Below are 20,203 nucleotides of genomic sequence, written 5' to 3' on the forward strand. Positions count from 1 at the left end.
AACATCGCCTGTGCATACATTTAGGTAACACTGAGATCATGTGGGATTACTAGAGGTGACATGGGCTGTGCAGTAATATAACATCGCCTGTGCATACATTTAGGTAACACTGAGAGAACATGTGGGATTACTAGAGGTGACATGGGCTGTGCAGTAATATAACATCACCTGTGCATACATTTAGGTAACACTGAGAGATCATGCGGGATTACTAGAGGTGACTTGGGCTGTGCAGTAATATAACATCACCTGTGCATACATTTAGGTAATACTGAGACCATGTGGGATTACTAGAGGTGACATGGGCTGTGCAGTAATATAACATCGCCTGTGCCTACATTTAGGTAACACTGAGAGATCATGTGGGATTACTAGAGGTGACATGGGCTGTGCAGTAATATAACATCGCCTGTGCATACATTTAGGTAACACTGAGATCATGTGGGATTACTAGAGGTGACATGGGCTGTGCAGTAATATAACATTGTCTGTGCATACGTTTAGGTAACACTGAGAGATCATGTGGGATTACTAGAGGTGACATGGGCTGTGCAGTAATATAACATTGCCTGTGCATACATTTAGGTAACACTGAGAGATCATGTGGGATTACTACAGGTGATATGGGCTGTGTAGTAATATAACATCGCCTGTGCATACATTTTGGTAACACTGAGATCATGTGGGATTACTAGAGGTGACATGGACTGTGCAGTAATATAACATCGCCTGTGCATACATTTAGGTAACACTGAGAGATCATGTGGGATTACTAGAGGTGACACGGGCTGTGCAGTAATATAACATCGCCTGTGCATACATTTAGGTAACACTGAGAGATCATGTGGTATTACTAGAGGTGACATGGGCTGTGTAGTAATATAACATCGCCTGTGCATACATTTAGGTAACACTGAGATTATGTGGGATTACTAGAGGTGACATGGGCTGTGCAGTAATATTACATCACCTGTGCATACATTTAGGTAACACTGAGAGATCATGTGGGATTACTAGAGGTGACATGGACTGTGCAGTAATATAGCATCGCCTGTGCATACATTTAGGTAACACTGAGATCATGTGGTATTACTAGAGATGACATGGGCTGTGCAGTAATATAACATCACCTGTGCATACATTTAGGTAACACTGAGAGATCATGTGGGATTACTAGAGGTGACATGGGCTGTGCAGTAATATACCATCGCCTGTGCATACATTTAGGTAACACTGAGAGATCATGTGGGATTACTAGAGGTGACATGGGCTGTGCAGTAATATAACATCGCCTGTGCATACATTTAGGTAACACTGAGATAATGTGGGATTACTAGAGGTGACATGGGCTGTGCAGTAATATTACATCGCCTGTGCATACATTTAGGTAACACTGAGAGATCATGTGGGATTACTAGAGGTGACATGGGCAGTGCAGCAACATAACATCACCTGTGCATACATTTAGGTAACACTGAGATCATGTGGGATTACTAGAGGTGACATGGGCAGTGCAGCAACATAACATCACCTCTGCATACATTTAGGTAACACTGAGAACATGTGGGGTTACTAGAGGTGACACGGGCTGTGCAGTAATATAACATCGCCTGTGCATACATTTAGGTAACACTGAGATCATGTGGGATTACTAGAGGTGACATGGGCTGTGCAGTAATATAACATCGCCTGTGCATACATTTAGGTAACACTGAGAGATCATGTGGGATTACTAGAAGTGACATGGGCTGTGCAGTAATATAACATCGCCTGTGCATACATTTAGGTAACACTGAGATCATGTGGGATTACTAGAGGTGACATGGGCTGTGCAGTAATATAACATCGTCTGTGCATACGTTTAGGTAACACTGAGAGATCATGTGGGATTACTAGAGGTGACATGGGCTGTGCAGTAATATAACATTGCCTGTGCATACATTTAGGTAACACTGAGATCATGTGGGATAACTAGAGGTGACATGGGCTGTGCAGTAATATAACATCGCCTGTGCATACATTTAGGTAACACTGAGAGAACATGTGGGATTACTAGAGGTGACATGGGCTGTGCAGTAATATAACATCACCTGTGCATACATTTAGGTAACACTGAGACCATGTGGGATTATTAGAGGTGACATGGGCTGTGCAGTAATATAACATCGCCTGTGCATACATTTAGGTAACACTGAGAGATCATGTGGGATTACTAGAGGTGACATGGGCTGTGCAGTAATATAACATTGCCTGTGCATACATTTAGGTAACACTGAGAGATCATGTGGGATTACTACAGGTGATATGGGCTGTGTAGTAATATAACATCGCCTGTGCATACATTTTGGTAACACTGAGATCATGTGGGATTACTAGAGGTGACATGGACTGTGCAGTAATATAACATCGCCTGTGCATACATTTAGGTAACACTGAGAGATCATGTGGGATTACTAGAGGTGACACGGGCTGTGCAGTAATATAACATCGCCTGTGCATACATTTAGGTAACACTGAGAGATCATGTGGTATTACTAGAGGTGACATGGGCTGTGTAGTAATATAACATCGCCTGTGCATACATTTAGGTAACACTGAGATCATGTGGGATTACTAGAGGTGACATGGGCTGTGCAGTAATATTACATCACCTGTGCATACATTTAGGTAACACTGAGAGATCATGTGGGATTACTTGAGGTGACATGGGCTGTGCAGTAATATAACATCGCCTGTGCATACATTCAGGTAACACTGAGAGATCATGTGGGATTACTAGAGGTGACATGGGCTGTGCAGTAATATAACATCGCCTGTGCATACATTTAGGTAACACTGAGATCATGTGGGATTACTAGAGGTGACATGGGCTGTGCAGTAATAGAACACCGCCTGTGCATACGTTTAGGTAACACTGAGAGATCATGTGGGATTACTAGAGGTGACATGGTCTATGCAGTAATATAACATCGCCTGTGCAAACATTTAGGTAACACTGAGAGATCATGTGGTATTACTAGAGGTGACATGGGCTGTGTAGTAATTTAACATCGCCTGTGCATACATTTAGGTAACACTGAGATCATGTGGGATTACTAGAGGTGAAATGGGCTGTGCAGTAATATTACATCACCTGTGCATACATTTAGGTAACACTGAGAGATCATGTGGGATTACTTGAGGTGACATGGGCTGTGCAGTAATATAACATCGCCTGTGCATACATTTAGGTAACACTGAGATCATGTGGGATTACTAGAGGTGACATGGGCTGTGCAGTAATATAACATCGCCTGTGCATACATTTAGGTAACACTGAGATCATGTGGGGTTACTAGAGGTGACATGGACTGTGCAGTAATATAACATCGCCTGTGCATACATTTAGGTAACACTGAGAGATCATGTGGGATTACTAGAGGTGACATGGGCTGTGCAGTAATATAACATCGCCTGTGCATACATTTAGGTAACACTGAGATCATGTGAGGTTACTAGAGGTGACATGGGCTGTGCAGTAATATAACATCGCCTGTGCATACGTTTAGGTAACACTGAGAGATCATGTGGGATTACTAGAGGTGACATGGTCTATGCAGTAATATAACATCGCCTGTGCATACATTTAGGTAACACTGAGAGATCATGTGGTATTACTAGAGGTGACATGGGCTGTGTAGTAATATAACATCGCCTGTGCATACATTTAGGTAACACTGAGATCATGTGGGATTACTAGAGGTGACATGGGCTGTGCAGTAATATTACATCACCTGTGCATACATTTAGGTAACACTGAGAGATCATGTGGGATTACTTGAGGTGACATGGGCTGTGCAGTAATATAACATCGCCTGTGCATACATTTAGGTAACACTGAGATCATGTGGGATTACTAGAGGTGACATGGGCTGTGCAGTAATATAACATCGCCTGTGCATACATTTAGGTAACACTGAGATCATGTGGGGTTACTAGAGGTGACATGGACTGTGCAGTAATATAACATCGCCTGTGCATACATTTAGGTAACACTGAGAGATCATGTGGGATTACTAGAGGTGACATGGGCTGTGCAGTAATATAACATCGCCTGTGCATACATTTAGGTAACACTGAGATCATGTGAGGTTACTAGAGGTGACATGGGCTGTGCAGTAATATAACATCGCCTGTGCATACATTTAGGTAACACTGAGATCATGTGGGATTACTAGAGGTGACATGGGCTGTGCAGTAATATAACATCACCTGTGCATACATTTAGGTAACACTGAGAGATCATGTGGGATTACTAGAGGTGACTTGGGCTGTGCAGTAATATAACATCACATGTGCATACATTTAGGTAATACTGAGACCATGTGGGATTACTAGAGGTGACATGGGCTGTGCAGTAATATAACATCGCCTGTGCCTACATTTAGGTAACACTGAGAGATCATGTGGGATTACTAGAGGTGACATGGGCTGTGCAGTAATATAACATCGCCTGTGCATACATTTAGGTAACACTGAGATCATGTGGGATTACTAGAGGTGACATGGGCTGTGCAGTAATATAACATCGTCTGTGCATACGTTTAGGTAACACTGAGAGATCATGTGGGATTACTATAGGTGACATGGGCTGTGCAGTAATATAACATCGCCTGTGCATACATTTAGGTAACACTGAGATCATGTGGGATAACTAGAGGTGACATGGGCTGTGCAGTAATATAACATCGCCTGTGCATACATTTAGGCAACACTGAGAGAACATGTGGGATTACTAGAGGTGACATGGGCTGTGCAGTAATATAACATCGCCTGTGCATACATTTAGGTAACACTGAGAGATCATGTGGGATTACTAGAGGTGACATGGGCTGTGCAGTAATATAACATCGCCTGTGCCTACATTTAGGTAACACTGAGAGATCATGTGGGATTACTAGAGGTGACATGGGCTGTGCAGTAATATAACATCGCCTGTGCATACATTTAGGTAACACTGAGATCATGTGGGATTACTAGAGGTGACATGGGCTGTGCAGTAATATAACATCGTCTGTGCATACGTTTAGGTAACACTGAGAGATCATGTGGGATTACTAGAGGTGACATGGGCTGTGCAGTAATATAACATCGCCTGTGCATACATTTAGGTAACACTGAGAGATCATGTGGTATTACTAGAGGTGACATGGGCTGTGTAGTAATATAACATCGCCTGTGCATACATTTAGGTAACACTGAGATCATGTGGGATTACTAGAGGTGACATGGGCTGTGCAGTAATATTACATCACCTGTGCATACATTTAGGTAACACTGAGAGATCATGTGGGATTACTTGAGGTGACATGGGCTGTGCAGTAATATAACATCGCCTGTGCATACATTCAGGTAACACTGAGAGATCATGTGGTATTACTAGAGGAGACATGGGCTGTGTAGTAATATAACATCGCCTGTGCATACATTTAGGTAACACTGAGATCATGTGGGATTACTAGAGGTGACATGGGCTGTGCAGTAATAGAACACCGCCTGTGCATACGTTTAGGTAACACTGAGAGATCATGTGGGATTACTAGAGGTGACATGGACTGTGCAGTAATATAGCATCGCCTGTGCATACATTTAGGTAACACTGAGAGATCATGTGGTATTACTAGAGGTGACATGGGCTGTGTAGTAATATAACATCACCTGTGCATACATTTAGGTAACACTGAGAGATCATGTGGGATTACTAGAGGTGACATGGGCTGTGCAGTAATATAACATCGCCTGTGCATACATTTAGGTAACACTGAGAGATCATGTGGGATTACTTGAGGTGACATGGGCTGTGCAGTAATATAACATCGCCTGTGCATACATTTAGGTAACACTGAGATCATGTGGGATTACTAGAGGTGACATGGGCTGTGCAGTAATATAACATCGCCTGTGCATACATTTAGGTAACACTGAGATCATGTGGGGTTACTAGAGGTGACATGGACTGTGCAGTAATATAACATCGCCTGTGCATACATTTAGGTAACACTGAGAGATCATGTGGGATTACTAGAGGTGACATGGGCTGTGCAGTAATATAACATCGCCTGTGCATACATTTAGGTAACACTGAGATAATGTGAGGTTACTAGAGGTGACATGGGCTGTGCAGTAATATAACATCGCCTGTGCATACATTTAGGTAACACTGAGATCATGTGGGATTACTAGAGGTGACATGGGCTGTGCAGTAATATAACATCACCTGTGCATACATTTAGGTAACACTGAGAGATCATGCAGGATTACTAGAGGTGACTTGGGCTGTGCAGTAATATAACATCACCTGTGCATACATTTAGGTAATACTGAGACCATGTGGGATTACTAGAGGTGACATGGGCTGTGCAGTAATATAACATCGCCTGTGCCTACATTTAGGTAACACTGAGAGATCATGTGGGATTACTAGAGGTGACATGGGCTGTGCAGTAATATAACATCGCCTGTGCATACATTTAGGTAACACTGAGAGATCATGTGGGATTACTTGAGGTGACATGGGCTGTGCAGTAATATAACATCGCCTGTGCATACATTCAGGTAACACTGAGAGATCATGTGGGATTACTAGAGGTGACATGGGCTGTGCAGTAATATAACATCGCCTGTGCATACATTTAGGTAACACTGAGATCATGTGGGATTACTAGAGGTGACATGGGCTGTGCAGTAATAGAACACCGCCTGTGCATACGTTTAGGTAACACTGAGAGATCATGTGGGATTACTAGAGGTGACATGGTCTATGCAGTAATATAACATCGCCTGTGCATACATTTAGGTAACACTGAGAGATCATGTGGTATTACTAGAGGTGACATGGGCTGTGTAGTAATATAACATCGCCTGTGCATACATTTAGGTAACACTGAGATCATGTGGGATTACTAGAGGTGACATGGGCTGTGCAGTAATATTACATCACCTGTGCATACATTTAGGTAACACTGAGAGATCATGTGGGATTACTTGAGGTGACATGGGCTGTGCAGTAATATAACATCGCCTGTGCATACATTTAGGTAACACTGAGATCATGTGGGATTACTAGAGGTGACATGGGCTGTGCAGTAATATAACATCGCCTGTGCATACATTTAGGTAACACTGAGATCATGTGGGGTTACTAGAGGTGACATGGACTGTGCAGTAATATAACATCGCCTGTGCATACATTTAGGTAACACTGAGAGATCATGTGGGATTACTAGAGGTGACATGGGCTGTGCAGTAATATAACATCGCCTGTGCATACATTTAGGTAACACTGAGATCATGTGAGGTTACTAGAGGTGACATGGGCTGTGCAGTAATATAACATCGCCTGTGCATACATTTAGGTAACACTGAGATCATGTGGGATTACTAGAGGTGACATGGGCTGTGCAGTAATATAACATCACCTGTGCATACATTTTAGGTAACACTGAGAGATCATGCGGGATTACTAGAGGTGACTTGGGCTGTGCAGTAATATAACATCACCTGTGCATACATTTAGGTAATACTGAGACCATGTGGGATTACTAGAGGTGACATGGGCTGTGCAGTAATATAACATCGCCTGTGCCTACATTTAGGTAACACTGAGAGATCATGTGGGATTACTAGAGGTGACATGGGCTGTGCAGTAATATAACATCGCCTGTGCATACATTTAGGTAACACTGAGATCATGTGGGATTACTAGAGGTCACATGGGCTGTGCAGTAATATAACATCACCTGTGCATACATTTAGGTAACACTGAGATCATGTGGGATTACAAGAGGTGACATGGGCCGTGCAGTAATATAACATCACCTCTGCATACATTTAGGTAACACTGAGATCATGTGGGATTACTAGAGATGACATGGGCTGTGCAGTAATATAACATCGCCTGTGCCTACATTTAGGTAACACTGAGAGATCATGTGGGATTACTAGAGGTGACATGGGCTGTGCAGTAATATAACATCGCCTGTGCATACATTTAGGTAACATTGAGAGATCATGTGGGATTACTAGAGGTGACATGGGCTGTGCAGTAATATAACATCGCCTGTGCATACATTTAGGTAACACTGTGATCATGTGGTATTACTAGAGATGACATGGGCTGTGCAGTAATATAACATCACCTGTGCATACATTTAGGTAACACTGAGAGATCATGTGGGATTACTAGAGGTGACATGGGCTGTGCAGTAATATAACATCGCCTGTGCATACATTTAGGTAACACTGAGAGATCATATGGGATTACTAGAGGTGACATGGGCTGTGCAGTAATATAACATCGCCTGTGCATACATTTAGGTAACACTGAGATAATGTGGGATTACTAGAGGTGACATGGGCTGTGCAGTAATATTACATCGCCTGTGCATACATTTAGGTAACACTGAGAGATCATGTGGGATTACTAGAGGTGACATGGGCAGTGCAGCAACATAACATCACCTGTGCATACATTTAGGTAACACTGAGATCATGTGGGATTACTAGAGGTGACATGGGCCGTGCAGTAATATAACATCACCTCTGCATACATTTAGGTAACACTGAGAACATGTGGGGTTACTAGAGGTGACACGGGCTGTGCAGTAATATAACATCGCCTGTGCATACATTTAGGTAACACTGAGATCATGTGGGATTACTAGAGGTGACATGGGCTGTGCAGTAATATAACATCTCCTGTGCATACATTTAGGTAACACTGAGAGATCATGTGGGATTACTAGAGGTGACACGGGCTGTGCAGTAATATAACATCGCCTGTGCATACATTTAGGTAACACTGAGAGAACATGTGGGATTATTAGAGGTGACATGGGCTGTGCAGTAATATAACATCGCCTGTGCATACATTTAGGTAACACTGAGATCATGTGGGATTACTAGAGGTGACATGGGCTGTGCAGTAATATAACATCGTCTGTGCATACGTTTAGGTAACACTGAGAGATCATGTGGGATTACTAGAGGTGACATGGGCTGTGCAGTAATATAACATCGCCTGTGCATACATTTAGGTAACACTGAGACCATGTGGGATTATTAGAGGTGACATGGGCTGTGCAGTAATATAACATCGCCTGTGCATACATTCAGGTAACACTGAGAGATCATGTGGGATTACTAGAGGTGACATGGGCTGTGCAGTAATATAACATCGCCTGTGCATACATTTAGGTAACACTGAGATCATGTGGGATTACTAGAGGTGACATGGGCTGTGCAGTAATAGAACACCGCCTGTGCATACATTTAGGTAACACTGAGAGATCATGTGGGATTACTAGAGGTGACATGGGCTGTGCAGTAATATAACATTGCCTGTTCATACATTTAGGTAACACTGAGAGATCATGTGGGATTACTACAGGTGATATGGGCTGTGTAGTAATATAACATCGCCTGTGCATACATTTTGGTAACACTGAGATCATGTGGGATTACTAGAGGTGACATGGACTGTGCAGTAATATAACATCGCCTGTGCATACATTTAGGTAACACTGAGAGATCATGTGGGATTACTAGAGGTGACACGGGCTGTGCAGTAATATAACATCGCCTGTGCATACATTTAGGTAACACTGAGAGATCATGTGGTATTACTAGAGGTGACATGGGCTGTGTAGTAATATAACATCGCCTGTGCATACATTTAGGTAACACTGAGATCATGTGGGATTACTAGAGGTGACATGGGCTGTGCAGTAATATTACATCACCTGTGCATACATTTAGGTAACACTGAGAGATCATGTGGGATTACTTGAGGTGACATGGGCTGTGCAGTAATATAACATCGCCTGTGCATACATTCAGGTAACACTGAGAGATCATGTGGGATTACTAGAGGTGACATGGGCTGTGCAGTAATATAACATCGCCTGTGCATACATTTAGGTAACACTGAGATCATGTGGGATTACTAGAGGTGACATGGGCTGTGCAGTAATAGAACACCGCCTGTGCATACGTTTAGGTAACACTGAGAGATCATGTGGGATTACTAGAGGTGACATGGTCTATGCAGTAATATAACATCGCCTGTGCATACATTTAGGTAACACTGAGATCATGTGGGATTACTAGAGGTGACATGGGCTGTGCAGTAATATAACATCACCTGTGCATACATTTAGGTAACACTGAGAGATCATGCGGGATTACTAGAGGTGACTTGGGCTGTGCAGTAATATAACATCACCTGTGCATACATTTAGGTAATACTGAGACCATGTGGGATTACTAGAGGTGACATGGGCTGTGCAGTAATATAACATCGCCTGTGCCTACATTTAGGTAACACTGAGAGATCATGTGGGATTACTAGAGGTGACATGGGCTGTGCAGTAATATAACATCGCCTGTGCATACATTTAGGTAACACTGAGAGATCATGTGGGATTACTTGAGGTGACATGGGCTGTGCAGTAATATAACATCGCCTGTGCATACATTCAGGTAACACTGAGAGATCATGTGGGATTACTAGAGGTGACATGGGCTGTGCAGTAATATAACATCGCCTGTGCATACATTTAGGTAACACTGAGATCATGTGGGATTACTAGAGGTGACATGGGCTGTGCAGTAATAGAACACCGCCTGTGCATACGTTTAGGTAACACTGAGAGATCATGTGGGATTACTAGAGGTGACATGGTCTATGCAGTAATATAACATCGCCTGTGCATACATTTAGGTAACACTGAGAGATCATGTGGTATTACTAGAGGTGACATGGGCTGTGTAGTAATATAACATCGCCTGTGCATACATTTAGGTAACACTGAGATCATGTGGGATTACTAGAGGTGACATGGGCTGTGCAGTAATATTACATCACCTGTGCATACATTTAGGTAACACTGAGAGATCATGTGGGATTACTTGAGGTGACATGGGCTGTGCAGTAATATAACATCGCCTGTGCATACATTTAGGTAACACTGAGATCATGTGGGATTACTAGAGGTGACATGGGCTGTGCAGTAATATAACATCGCCTGTGCATACATTTAGGTAACACTGAGATCATGTGGGGTTACTAGAGGTGACATGGACTGTGCAGTAATATAACATCGCCTGTGCATACATTTAGGTAACACTGAGAGATCATGTGGGATTACTAGAGGTGACATGGGCTGTGCAGTAATATAACATCGCCTGTGCATACATTTAGGTAACACTGAGATCATGTGAGGTTACTAGAGGTGACATGGGCTGTGCAGTAATATAACATCGCCTGTGCATACATTTAGGTAACACTGAGATCATGTGGGATTACTAGAGGTGACATGGGCTGTGCAGTAATATAACATCACCTGTGCATACATTTTAGGTAACACTGAGAGATCATGCGGGATTACTAGAGGTGACTTGGGCTGTGCAGTAATATAACATCACCTGTGCATACATTTAGGTAATACTGAGACCATGTGGGATTACTAGAGGTGACATGGGCTGTGCAGTAATATAACATCGCCTGTGCCTACATTTAGGTAACACTGAGAGATCATGTGGGATTACTAGAGGTGACATGGGCTGTGCAGTAATATAACATCGCCTGTGCATACATTTAGGTAACACTGAGATCATGTGGGATTACTAGAGGTCACATGGGCTGTGCAGTAATATAACATCACCTGTGCATACATTTAGGTAACACTGAGATCATGTGGGATTACAAGAGGTGACATGGGCCGTGCAGTAATATAACATCACCTCTGCATACATTTAGGTAACACTGAGATCATGTGGGATTACTAGAGATGACATGGGCTGTGCAGTAATATAACATCGCCTGTGCATACATTTAGGTAACACTGAGAGATCATGTGGGATTACTAGAGGTGACATGGGCTGTGCAGTAATATAACATCGCCTGTGCATACATTTAGGTAACATTGAGAGATCATGTGGGATTACTAGAGGTGACATGGGCTGTGCAGTAATATAACATCGCCTGTGCATACATTTAGGTAACACTGAGATCATGTGGTATTACTAGAGATGACATGGGCTGTGCAGTAATATAACATCACCTGTGCATACATTTAGGTAACACTGAGAGATCATGTGGGATTACTAGAGGTGACATGGGCTGTGCAGTAATATAACATCGCCTGTGCATACATTTAGGTAACACTGAGAGATCATGTGGGATTACTAGAGGTGACATGGGCTGTGCAGTAATATAACATCGCCTGTGCATACATTTAGGTAACACTGAGATAATGTGGGATTACTAGAGGTGACATGGGCTGTGCAGTAATATTACATCGCCTGTGCATACATTTAGGTAACACTGAGAGATCATGTGGGATTACTAGAGGTGACATGGGCAGTGCAGCAACATAACATCACCTGTGCATACATTTAGGTAACACTGAGATCATGTGGGATTACTAGAGGTGACATGGGCCGTGCAGTAATATAACATCACCTCTGCATACATTTAGGTAACACTGAGAACATGTGGGGTTACTAGAGGTGACACGGGCTGTGCAGTAATATAACATCGCCTGTGCATACATTTAGGTAACACTGAGATCATGTGGGATTACTAGAGGTGACATGGGCTGTGCAGTAATATAACATCTCCTGTGCATACATTTAGGTAACACTGAGAGATCATGTGGGATTACTAGAGGTGACACGGGCTGTGCAGTAATATAACATCGCCTGTGCATACATTTAGGTAACACTGAGAGAACATGTGGGATTATTAGAGGTGACATGGGCTGTGCAGTAATATAACATCGCCTGTGCATACATTTAGGTAACACTGAGATCATGTGGGATTACTAGAGGTGACATGGGCTGTGCAGTAATATAACATCGTCTGTGCATACGTTTAGGTAACACTGAGAGATCATGTGGGATTACTAGAGGTGACATGGGCTGTGCAGTAATATAACATCGCCTGTGCATACATTTAGGTAACACTGAGACCATGTGGGATTATTAGAGGTGACATGGGCTGTGCAGTAATATAACATCGCCTGTGCATACATTCAGGTAACACTGAGAGATCATGTGGGATTACTAGAGGTGACATGGGCTGTGCAGTAATATAACATCGCCTGTGCATACATTTAGGTAACACTGAGATCATGTGGGATTACTAGAGGTGACATGGGCTGTGCAGTAATAGAACACCGCCTGTGCATACATTTAGGTAACACTGAGAGATCATGTGGGATTACTAGAGGTGACATGGGCTGTGCAGTAATATAACATTGCCTGTTCATACATTTAGGTAACACTGAGAGATCATGTGGGATTACTACAGGTGATATGGGCTGTGTAGTAATATAACATCGCCTGTGCATACATTTTGGTAACACTGAGATCATGTGGGATTACTAGAGGTGACATGGACTGTGCAGTAATATAACATCGCCTGTGCATACATTTAGGTAACACTGAGAGATCATGTGGGATTACTAGAGGTGACACGGGCTGTGCAGTAATATAACATCGCCTGTGCATACATTTAGGTAACACTGAGAGATCATGTGGTATTACTAGAGGTGACATGGGCTGTGTAGTAATATAACATCGCCTGTGCATACATTTAGGTAACACTGAGATCATGTGGGATTACTAGAGGTGACATGGACTGTGCAGTAATATAACATCACCTGTGCATACATTTAGGTAACACTGAGAGATCATGCGGGATTACTAGAGGTGACTTGGGCTGTGCAGTAATATAACATCACCTGTGCATACATTTAGGTAATACTGAGACCATGTGGGATTACTAGAGGTGACATGGGCTGTGCAGTAATATAACATCGCCTGTGCCTACATTTAGGTAACACTGAGAGATCATGTGGGATTACTAGAGGTGACATGGGCTGTGCAGTAATATAACATCGCCTGTGCATACATTTAGGTAACACTGAGAGATCATGTGGGATTACTTGAGGTGACATGGGCTGTGCAGTAATATAACATCGCCTGTGCATACATTCAGGTAACACTGAGAGATCATGTGGGATTACTAGAGGTGACATGGGCTGTGCAGTAATATAACATCGCCTGTGCATACATTTAGGTAACACTGAGATCATGTGGGATTACTAGAGGTGACATGGGCTGTGCAGTAATAGAACACCGCCTGTGCATACGTTTAGGTAACACTGAGAGATCATGTGGGATTACTAGAGGTGACATGGTCTATGCAGTAATATAACATCGCCTGTGCATACATTTAGGTAACACTGAGAGATCATGTGGTATTACTAGAGGTGACATGGGCTGTGTAGTAATATAACATCGCCTGTGCATACATTTAGGTAACACTGAGATCATGTGGGATTACTAGAGGTGACATGGGCTGTGCAGTAATATTACATCACCTGTGCATACATTTAGGTAACACTGAGAGATCATGTGGGATTACTTGAGGTGACATGGGCTGTGCAGTAATATAACATCGCCTGTGCATACATTTAGGTAACACTGAGATCATGTGGGATTACTAGAGGTGACATGGGCTGTGCAGTAATATAACATCGCCTGTGCATACATTTAGGTAACACTGAGATCATGTGGGGTTACTAGAGGTGACATGGACTGTGCAGTAATATAACATCGCCTGTGCATACATTTAGGTAACACTGAGAGATCATGTGGGATTACTAGAGGTGACATGGGCTGTGCAGTAATATAACATCGCCTGTGCATACATTTAGGTAACACTGAGATCATGTGAGGTTACTAGAGGTGACATGGGCTGTGCAGTAATATAACATCGCCTGTGCATACATTTAGGTAACACTGAGATCATGTGGGATTACTAGAGGTGACATGGGCTGTGCAGTAATATAACATCACCTGTGCATACATTTTAGGTAACACTGAGAGATCATGCGGGATTACTAGAGGTGACTTGGGCTGTGCAGTAATATAACATCACCTGTGCATACATTTAGGTAATACTGAGACCATGTGGGATTACTAGAGGTGACATGGGCTGTGCAGTAATATAACATCGCCTGTGCCTACATTTAGGTAACACTGAGAGATCATGTGGGATTACTAGAGGTGACATGGGCTGTGCAGTAATATAACATCGCCTGTGCATACATTTAGGTAACACTGAGATCATGTGGGATTACTAGAGGTCACATGGGCTGTGCAGTAATATAACATCACCTGTGCATACATTTAGGTAACACTGAGATCATGTGGGATTACAAGAGGTGACATGGGCCGTGCAGTAATATAACATCACCTCTGCATACATTTAGGTAACACTGAGATCATGTGGGATTACTAGAGATGACATGGGCTGTGCAGTAATATAACATCGCCTGTGCATACATTTAGGTAACACTGAGAGATCATGTGGGATTACTAGAGGTGACATGGGCTGTGCAGTAATATAACATCGCCTGTGCATACATTTAGGTAACATTGAGAGATCATGTGGGATTACTAGAGGTGACATGGGCTGTGCAGTAATATAACATCGCCTGTGCATACATTTAGGTAACACTGAGATCATGTGGTATTACTAGAGATGACATGGGCTGTGCAGTAATATAACATCACCTGTGCATACATTTAGGTAACACTGAGAGATCATGTGGGATTACTAGAGGTGACATGGGCTGTGCAGTAATATAACATCGCCTGTGCATACATTTAGGTAACACTGAGAGATCATGTGGGATTACTAGAGGTGACATGGGCTGTGCAGTAATATAACATCGCCTGTGCATACATTTAGGTAACACTGAGATAATGTGGGATTACTAGAGGTGACATGGGCTGTGCAGTAATATTACATCGCCTGTGCATACATTTAGGTAACACTGAGAGATCATGTGGGATTACTAGAGGTGACATGGGCAGTGCAGCAACATAACATCACCTGTGCATACATTTAGGTAACACTGAGATCATGTGGGATTACTAGAGGTGACATGGGCCGTGCAGTAATATAACATCACCTCTGCATACATTTAGGTAACACTGAGAACATGTGGGGTTACTAGAGGTGACACGGGCTGTGCAGTAATATAACATCGCCTGTGCATACATTTAGGTAACACTGAGATCATGTGGGATTACTAGAGGTGACATGGGCTGTGCAGTAATATAACATCTCCTGTGCATACATTTAGGTAACACTGAGAGATCATGTGGGATTACTAGAGGTGACACGGGCTGTGCAGTAATATAACATCGCCTGTGCATACATTTAGGTAACACTGAGAGAACATGTGGGATTATTAGAGGTGACATGGGCTGTGCAGTAATATAACATCGCCTGTGCATACATTTAGGTAACACTGAGATCATGTGGGATTACTAGAGGTGACATGGGCTGTGCAGTAATATAACATCGTCTGTGCATACGTTTAGGTAACACTGAGAGATCATGTGGGATTACTAGAGGTGACATGGGCTGTGCAGTAATATAACATCGCCTGTGCATACATTTAGGTAACACTGAGACCATGTGGGATTATTAGAGGTGACATGGGCTGTGCAGTAATATAACATCGCCTGTGCATACATTCAGGTAACACTGAGAGATCATGTGGGATTACTAGAGGTGACATGGGCTGTGCAGTAATATAACATCGCCTGTGCATACATTTAGGTAACACTGAGATCATGTGGGATTACTAGAGGTGACATGGGCTGTGCAGTAATAGAACACCGCCTGTGCATACATTTAGGTAACACTGAGAGATCATGTGGGATTACTAGAGGTGACATGGGCTGTGCAGTAATATAACATTGCCTGTTCATACATTTAGGTAACACTGAGAGATCATGTGGGATTACTACAGGTGATATGGGCTGTGTAGTAATATAACATCGCCTGTGCATACATTTTGGTAACACTGAGATCATGTGGGATTACTAGAGGTGACATGGACTGTGCAGTAATATAACATCGCCTGTGCATACATTTAGGTAACACTGAGAGATCATGTGGGATTACTAGAGGTGACACGGGCTGTGCAGTAATATAACATCGCCTGTGCATACATTTAGGTAACACTGAGAGATCATGTGGTATTACTAGAGGTGACATGGGCTGTGTAGTAATATAACATCGCCTGTGCATACATTTAGGTAACACTGAGATCATGTGGGATTACTAGAGGTGACATGGGCTGTGCAGTAATATTACATCACCTGTGCATACATTTAGGTAACACTGAGAGATCATGTGGGATTACTTGAGGTGACATGGGCTGTGCAGTAATATAACATCGCCTGTGCATACATTCAGGTAACACTGAGAGATCATGTGGGATTACTAGAGGTGACATGGGCTGTGCAGTAATATAACATCGCCTGTGCATACATTTAGGTAACACTGAGATCATGTGGGATTACTAGAGGTGACATGGGCTGTGCAGTAATAGAACACCGCCTGTGCATACGTTTAGGTAACACTGAGAGATCATGTGGGATTACTAGAGGTGACATGGTCTATGCAGTAATATAACATCGCCTGTGCATACATTTAGGTAACACTGAGAGATCATGTGGTATTACTAGAGGTGACATGGGCTGTGTAGTAATATAACATCGCCTGTGCATACATTTAGGTAACACTGAGATCATGTGGGATTACTAGAGGTGACATGGGCTGTGCAGTAATATTACATCACCTGTGCATACATTTAGGTAACACTGAGAGATCATGTGGGATTACTTGAGGTGACATGGGCTGTGCAGTAATATAACATCGCCTGTGCATACATTTAGGTAACACTGAGATCATGTGGGATTACTAGAGGTGACATGGGCTGTGCAGTAATATAACATCGCCTGTGCATACATTTAGGTAACACTGAGATCATGTGGGGTTACTAGAGGTGACATGGACTGTGCAGTAATATAACATCGCCTGTGCACACATTTAGGTAACACTGAGAGATCATGTGGGATTACTAGAGGTGACATGGGCTGTGCAGTAATATAACATCGCCTGTGCATACATTTAGGTAACACTGAGATCATGTGAGGTTACTAGAGGTGACATGGGCTGTGCAGTAATATAACATCGCCTGTGCATACATTTAGGTAACACTGAGATCATGTGGGATTACTAGAGGTGACATGGGCTGTGCAGTAATATAACATCACCTGTGCATACATTTAGGTAACACTGAGAGATCATGCGGGATTACTAGAGGTGACTTGGGCTGTGCAGTAATATAACATCACCTGTGCATACATTTAGGTATTACTGAGACCATGTGGGATTACTAGAGGTGACATGGGCTGTGCAGTAATATAACATCGCCTGTGCCTACATTTAGGTAACACTGAGAGATCATGTGGGATTACTAGAGGTGACATGGGCTGTGCAGTAATATAACATCGCCTGTGCATACATTTAGGTAACACTGAGAGATCATGTGGGATTACTTGAGGTGACATGGGCTGTGCAGTAATATAACATCGCCTGTGCATACATTCAGGTAACACTGAGAGATCATGTGGGATTACTAGAGGTGACATGGGCTGTGCAGTAATATAACATCGCCTGTGCATACATTTAGGTAACACTGAGATCATGTGGGATTACTAGAGGTGACATGGGCTGTGCAGTAATAGAACACCGCCTGTGCATACGTTTAGGTAACACTGAGAGATCATGTGGGATTACTAGAGGTAACATGGTCTATGCAGTAATATAACATCGCCTGTGCATACATTTAGGTAACACTGAGAGATCATGTGGTATTACTAGAGGTGACATGGGCTGTGTAGTAATATAACATCGCCTGTGCATACATTTAGGTAACACTGAGATCATGTGGGATTACTAGAGGTGACATGGGCTGTGCAGTAATATTACATCACCTGTGCATACATTTAGGTAACACTGAGAGATCATGTGGGATTACTTGAGGTGACATGGGCTGTGCAGTAATATAACATCGCCTGTGCATACATTTAGGTAACACTGAGATCATGTGGGATTACTAGAGGTGACATGGGCTGTGCAGTAATATAACATCGCCTGTGCATACATTTAGGTAACACTGAGATCATGTGGGGTTACTAGAGGTGACATGGACTGTGCAGTAATATAACATCGCCTGTGCATACATTTAGGTAACACTGAGAGATCATGTGGGATTACTAGAGGTGACATGGGCTGTGCAGTAATATAACATCGCCTGTGCATACATTTAGGTAACACTGAGATCATGTGAGGTTACTAGAGGTGACATGGGCTGTGCAGTAATATAACATCGCCTGTGCATACATTTAGGTAACACTGAGATCATGTGGGATTACTAGAGGTGACATGGGCTGTGCAGTAATATAACATCACCTGTGCATACATTTTAGGTAACACTGAGAGATCATGCGGGATTACTAGAGGTGACTTGGGCTGTGCAGTAATATAACATCACCTGTGCATACATTTAGGTAATACTGAGACCATGTGGGATTACTAGAGGTGACATGGGCTGTGCAGTAATATAACATCGCCTGTGCCTACATTTAGGTAACACTGAGAGATCATGTGGGATTACTAGAGGTGACATGGGCTGTGCAGTAATATAACATCGCCTGTGCATACATTTAGGTAACACTGAGATCATATGGGATTACTAGAGGTCACATGGGCTGTGCAGTAATATAACATCACCTGTGCATACATTTAGGTAACACTGAGATCATGTGGGATTACAAGAGGTGACATGGGCCGTGCAGTAATATAACATCACCTCTGCATACATTTAGGTAACACTGAGATCATGTGGGATTACTAGAGATGACATGGGCTGTGCAGTAATATAACATCGCCTGTGCATACATTTAGGTAACACTGAGAGATCATGTGGGATTACTAGAGGTGACATGGGCTGTGCAGTAATATAACATCGCCTGTGCATACATTTAGGTAACATTGAGAGATCATGTGGGATTACTAGAGGTGACATGGGCTGTGCAGTAATATAACATCGCCTGTGCATACATTTAGGTAACACTGAGATCATGTGGTATTACTAGAGATGACATGGGCTGTGCAGTAATATAACATCACCTGTGCATACATTTAGGTAACACTGAGAGATCATGTGGGATTACTAGAGGTGACATGGGCTGTGCAGTAATATAACATCGCCTGTGCATACATTTA

Source organism: Pseudophryne corroboree (assembly GCF_028390025.1).
Source record: "Pseudophryne corroboree isolate aPseCor3 chromosome 3 unlocalized genomic scaffold, aPseCor3.hap2 SUPER_3_unloc_13, whole genome shotgun sequence".
Lineage (NCBI taxonomy): Eukaryota > Metazoa > Chordata > Amphibia > Anura > Myobatrachidae > Pseudophryne > Pseudophryne corroboree.